Source organism: Pleurodeles waltl, chromosome 5, assembly GCF_031143425.1.
Source record: "Pleurodeles waltl isolate 20211129_DDA chromosome 5, aPleWal1.hap1.20221129, whole genome shotgun sequence".
NCBI lineage: Eukaryota > Metazoa > Chordata > Amphibia > Caudata > Salamandridae > Pleurodeles > Pleurodeles waltl.
The window spans coordinates 1,603,458,454-1,603,463,711 of NC_090444.1; the positions used below are offsets into that span (position 1 = coordinate 1,603,458,454).

General features: G+C 49.9%; 2 non-coding genes across 2 annotated transcripts; both read left to right on the forward strand.

Moving 5' to 3' along the window:
• Positions 1-2,779: 2,779 nt before the first annotated feature.
• On the forward strand, positions 2,780-2,970 carry LOC138297554 (U2 spliceosomal RNA). Its single transcript, XR_011204153.1, has one exon. It is a non-coding gene; the product is annotated as a U2 spliceosomal RNA (small nuclear RNA).
• A 1,063-nt stretch (positions 2,971-4,033) lies between these two features.
• On the forward strand, positions 4,034-4,224 carry LOC138297555 (U2 spliceosomal RNA). Its single transcript, XR_011204154.1, has one exon. It is a non-coding gene; the product is annotated as a U2 spliceosomal RNA (small nuclear RNA).
• The last annotated feature ends 1,034 nt before the right edge of the window (positions 4,225-5,258 follow it).

Genomic DNA, 5,258 nt, shown 5'->3' on the forward strand with positions numbered 1-5,258 from the left:
TATTGTCTTTCTGTCTTCCCCTATTGTGCAAATGGTGTGGCTTCCTGCGTGTGTGGGTGGTTCCCCTAGTCCCTGCTTCCATTGTCGCTGTATCAGAGCTGTTAGGGATCTATGTGTAAGGAACATCCCGGGCGGAACACCGCAGTGTGCCATCATGTCCATGTATGTCATGAGCTCTCCATTCCTGTATAGGTCTCCTATCGTGGTTATTCTGTGCGTCTCTAATTTCTGGAAACCCTGCTATAGAGCCGCCTCCAGGGAGTAAAGTCAGGAATCTTAGGGGGAATTTCGGTGTATATGGGAACTTAACTAGCGCACGCTGAAGGCTACGCTTCCAGCATGTGTTTATGACTTGATGTTCCAGTGATTTTTGTCTCCTTCCTACCCCCTTGGGCTAATAGTATCCCTGCGAGAGCTGCCGCTTTTGCCTCTCTCCCTGGGCTTTCTGCTTCCATTGTTATTACAGTGTGCCACTCTTTGGCACGCCACTGGAGCTGTCCCGCCAAATAGTATAGTTCCATATCAGGAGCTGCTAATCCACCTTCCGCGGTGGGCTGTTGCAGTTTATGCAGGGCCAGTCTGTGGTGTCCTGCCCCCCATATGAAGCTAGTGATAACAAAATTGATTTCCCTAAAGGTTGCTCTGGGTATCCGCACCGGCAGAGTCGTGAAGCCATATAGCATTCTGGGTAACACCACCATTTTTATTAAGGCCACTCGGCCGGTCACAGAGAGGGGTAATGTTTTCCAGAACTGGGTGGCTGTTTTTAATGCCCGGACTGCTTGGTTTACATTTCCTTCTAGCAGATCTCACAGTTCATGATATATTTGTACGCCTAGATAATTGAACCTTGTCGGATACCATCCCAAGTTTTGGATGGTTGTGATCTGGGGGGGTCCCTTTCTGCAACGGGAAGAGATGGTATTTCTGCCAGTTAAAATGGAGTCCCGATACGCTCCCGAAACCATTCCAGTAGGGACATGACCCTGGGAAGATCCCTGCTTGGGTCCTTTATAAATAGTATCATATCGTCGGCGTGCAGTGCAATCTGGTGCGTTCTTTCCCCTATAGTTATTCCCTGATAGTGTTCCTCTGTTCTGGCCAACAATGCAAATGGTTCTACTGCGGTGGCGAACAATAGTGGTGATAACGAGCAACCCTGCCTGGTGCCCCTCCCTATTTCATATGAGTTCGATATTGTATGTCCCCTGAGAACTCTTGCTGTGGGGGTGGTGTATAACAGTCTAGACCACCTTAGGAACTCTGGTCCCAAGCCCATCTTGTTCATTATTATTTGTAGATAGTCCCATCGTAGGCTATCAAATGCTTTCTCAATGTCCACCGCCAGTACCACTGTGTTGGAGAGGTTTGGAGAGCCTGATTGCATTATTCCTAAAAAGGTTACAGCTATTTGGAACATGCTCCTGGACGCCGACTGAATAGGTCTGGGCTCTCCAAGTGGTGCCCCTCAACTCCTTGACCCTTGGAAGTGGTGCTAATTGTGCTCAGTTAGCCAAATCCAAAACCTGGAACTTAAAACATTTTCTGCCAAAAAATGCTCTGGTAAACAAAATGAGAACGGAACCTCCCTGCTTGCCAAACCACACAAAGGGTATTGTCAGTCTGCCTGACTTTGCTGCTGCTCCCGCTATGCTCTTCTCTGCAGCAGCAAAACCTGTTCAGCTTCTTTTTTTTTTTTGTAGAAGGGGGCTTGTGGAGCACTTGCTAGATTCACCCTGCAAATTCGTCCTGCTGGAGATTTTCGACTTCCATAAGAGAGACAAAGTCAGGGACTTACCGTTAACACAACAGCAGCTCCCCTGATAATGATGCCTCCTCCTTGGACCCTGCTGGCTGTTTGTGCCACTGAGCTTTACCTTGTCGGACATTTTTGTTAAGATTCTTCTAAATCCAAAGGTAACTGCACACCGGACTCAATCCACTTAGCCCACCACAATGGAGCGTGGTTTGGATACACTATTACTTTCGACATTGTCCCGGTCTCACGCGACTAGGAGTTCATGAATGGTGCTTTGATGTTTTAAGCTGTTTTTTACACATTAAACTTTAGAAAATCTTCTCTCTGGTTCTACTGTTTGGATTTGTCGTTTTGGTGTTAAAAAAAAAACTTAAAGGTACTCTTCGTAAATTAGTGTGACAGTTTTCTTGTGTTACGTTTTCACTTTATTAGCATTTAAGTGCTACTGAGAGAGAGAGAGAGAGAGAGAGAGAACAAAAAAGAAAGAAAGAAAGAAGCTGCCTTTGGCAGAAGAGAAGAAGTGGACACTGTCCATGTCTTCTCCGGGCAGAAGGAAAAGACAGAGTCCTTTTCCTTCTTTGCCCGCCCCCGCCCGTCCACGAACGGCCACGAACGGCCGAGCCTTATCTATAGGCCTAAGCTCTGCCTAAGCAGAGTCCTGGGCAAGCGAGGGCGAGGAGCCGGCCGCGCTTGCTGCCAGGCTGCTGTCCAGGGTGGCCCGACCTTCCCACCCAGGGGCTGGACCCAGTGGACAGGAAGGGGAGGGGCATGCAAAAACTAGAAACTGGGCAACGTGGGTATGCTAATGGACGCATAATGAGGCGACTGCTGAGAACTCTGGGAGCCGGGAGACACCCTGACGCCAGGGCCTCTTTTTTCCTTTCGCCACTGGCTGAGCTCTTGCCAAGAGATGGGGAAAAGAGGCGAAAGGCCCGTCAACGGTCAAGGAAAGGACGACCCCAGCCCGAGTCAGCCAGGGAGACCGGCCGGTGAGGTGAGAATTCTGCCACCATTCGGGTTATCGCTTCTCGGCCTTTTGGCTAAGATCAAGTGTAGTATCTGTTCTTATCAGTTTAATATCTGATACGTCCTCTATCTGGGGACCATATATTAAATTGATTTTTGGAACAGGGAGATGGAATAGGAGCTTGCTCTGTCCACTCCACGCATCAACCTGGTATTGCAGTACCTCCAGGAATGGTGCACTTCCCCACCCGGGGAAAAACATGCTGTTGAAAAAAAAGATTGAAAAGCAAAAGTAGCGTTTCACTGTCTCTCTGTAAAGTGACGCTAATGTCTTTGTGTGTAAATAAAACCAACCTGGCCACTTTGTGGCAGCCGTGTCTTGTTTTATTTATGTCGTTATTTATTTATTTATTCCGTTTTATATTTCGGTGGTATTTTGTTCCCTGACCCCCCCCCCCCCCACCCCCCTTTTTTTTTTTTTTTTTTTTTTTTTATTGTCCTCTGCTCAGAGGCTTCACTTCGGTGGAGAAAAATTTCAGAAAGAGACTGCATCTTCAGCAGTGTTTTGTTTTTTGGATCCATTTCCCAGGGTAGCGAGTGATGGCAAAGAGGCAGAGCAGAGGGCAAGAGGCCTTTCTTCATCTACCGCGTTTTCAGCAAGTGAAGAGGAGCGAGATAGAAAGAGCAAGATAGGAAAGGTAAGAGAGAGAGAGAGAGAGAGAGAGAGAGAGAGAGAGGAGAGAGAGAGAGAGAGAGAGAGAGAGAGAGAGAGAAATGGGGGGCAGCTGCCTTTGGCAGAAGAGATGAAGTGGACACTGTCCAGGTCTTCTCCGGGCAGAAGGAAAAGACAGAGTCCTTTTCCTTCTTTGCCCGCCCCCGCCCGTCCACGAACGGCCACGAACGGCCGAGCCTTATCTATAGGCCTAAGCTCTGCCTAAGCAGAGTCCTGGGCAAGCGAGGGCGAGGAGCCGGCCGCTTGCTGCCAGGCTGCTGTCCAGGGTGGCCCGACCTTCCCACCCAGGGGCTGGACCCAGTGGACAGGAAGGGGAGGGGCATGCCAAAAACTAGAAACTGGGCAACGTGGGTATGCTAATGGACGCATAATGAGGCGACTGCTGAGAACTCTGGGAGCCGGGAGACACCCTGACGCCAGGGCCTCTTTTTTCCTTTCGCCACTGGCTGAGCTCTTGCCAAGAGATGGGGAAAAGAGGCGAAAGGCCCGTCAACGGTCAAGGAAAGGACGACCCCAGCCCGAGTCAGCCAGGGAGACCGGCCCGGTGAGGTGAGAATTCTGCCACCATTCGGGTTATCGCTTCTCGGCCTTTTGGCTAAGATCAAGTGTAGTATCTGTTCTTATCAGTTTAATATCTGATACGTCCTCTATCTGGGGACCATATATTAAATTGATTTTTGGAACAGGGAGATGGAATAGGAGCTTGCTCTGTCCACTCCACGCATCAACCTGGTATTGCAGTACCTCCAGGAATGGTGCACTTCCCCACCCGGGGAAAAACATGCTGTTGAAAAAAAAGATTGAAAAGCAAAAGTAGCGTTTCACTGTCTCTCTGTAAAGTGACGCTAATGTCTTTGTGTGTAAATAAAACCAACCTGGCCACTTTGTGGCAGCCGTGTCTTGTTTTATTTATGTCGTTATTTATTTATTTATTCCGTTTTATATTTCGGTGGTATTTTGTTCCCTGACCCCCCCCCCCCCCCCCCCCTTTTTTTTTTTTTTGTTTTTTTTTTTATTGTCCTCTGCTCAGAGGCTTCACTTCGGTGGAGAAAAATTTCAGAAAGAGACTGCATCTTCAGCAGTGTTTTGTTTTTGGATCCATTTCCCAGGGTAGCGAGTGATGGCAAAGAGGCAGAGCAGAGGCAAGAGGCCTTTCTTCATCTACCGCGTTTTCAGCAAGTGAAGAGGAGCGAGATAGAAAGAGCAAGATAGGAAAGGTAAGAGAGAGAGAGAGGAGAGAGAGAGAGAGAGAGAGAGAGAGAGAGAGAGAGAGAGAGAGAGGAGAGAGAGAGAAATGGGGGGGCAGCTGCCTTTGGCAGAAGAGATGAAGTGGACACTGTCCAGGTCTTCTCCGGGCAGAAGGGAAAGACAGAGTCCTTTTCCTTCTTTGCCCGCCCCCCGCCCGTCCACGAACGGCCACGAACGGCCGAGCCTTATCTATAGGCCTAAGCTCTGCCTAAGCAGAGTCCTGGGCAAGCGAGGGCGAGGAGCCGGCCGCTTGCTGCCAGGCTGCTGTCCAGGGTGGCCCGACCTTCCCACCCAGGGGCTGGACCCAGTGGACAGGAAGGGGAGGGGCATGCAAAAACTAGAAACTGGGCAACGTGGGTATGCTAATGGACGCATAATGAGGCGACTGCTGAGAACTCTGGGAGCCGGGAGACACCCTGACGCCAGGGCCTCTTTTTTCCTTTCGCCACTGGCTGAGCTCTTGCCAAGAGATGGGGAAAAGAGGCGAAAGGCCCGTCAACGGTCAAGGAAAGGACGACCCCAGCCCGAGTCAGCCAGGGAGACCGGCCGGTG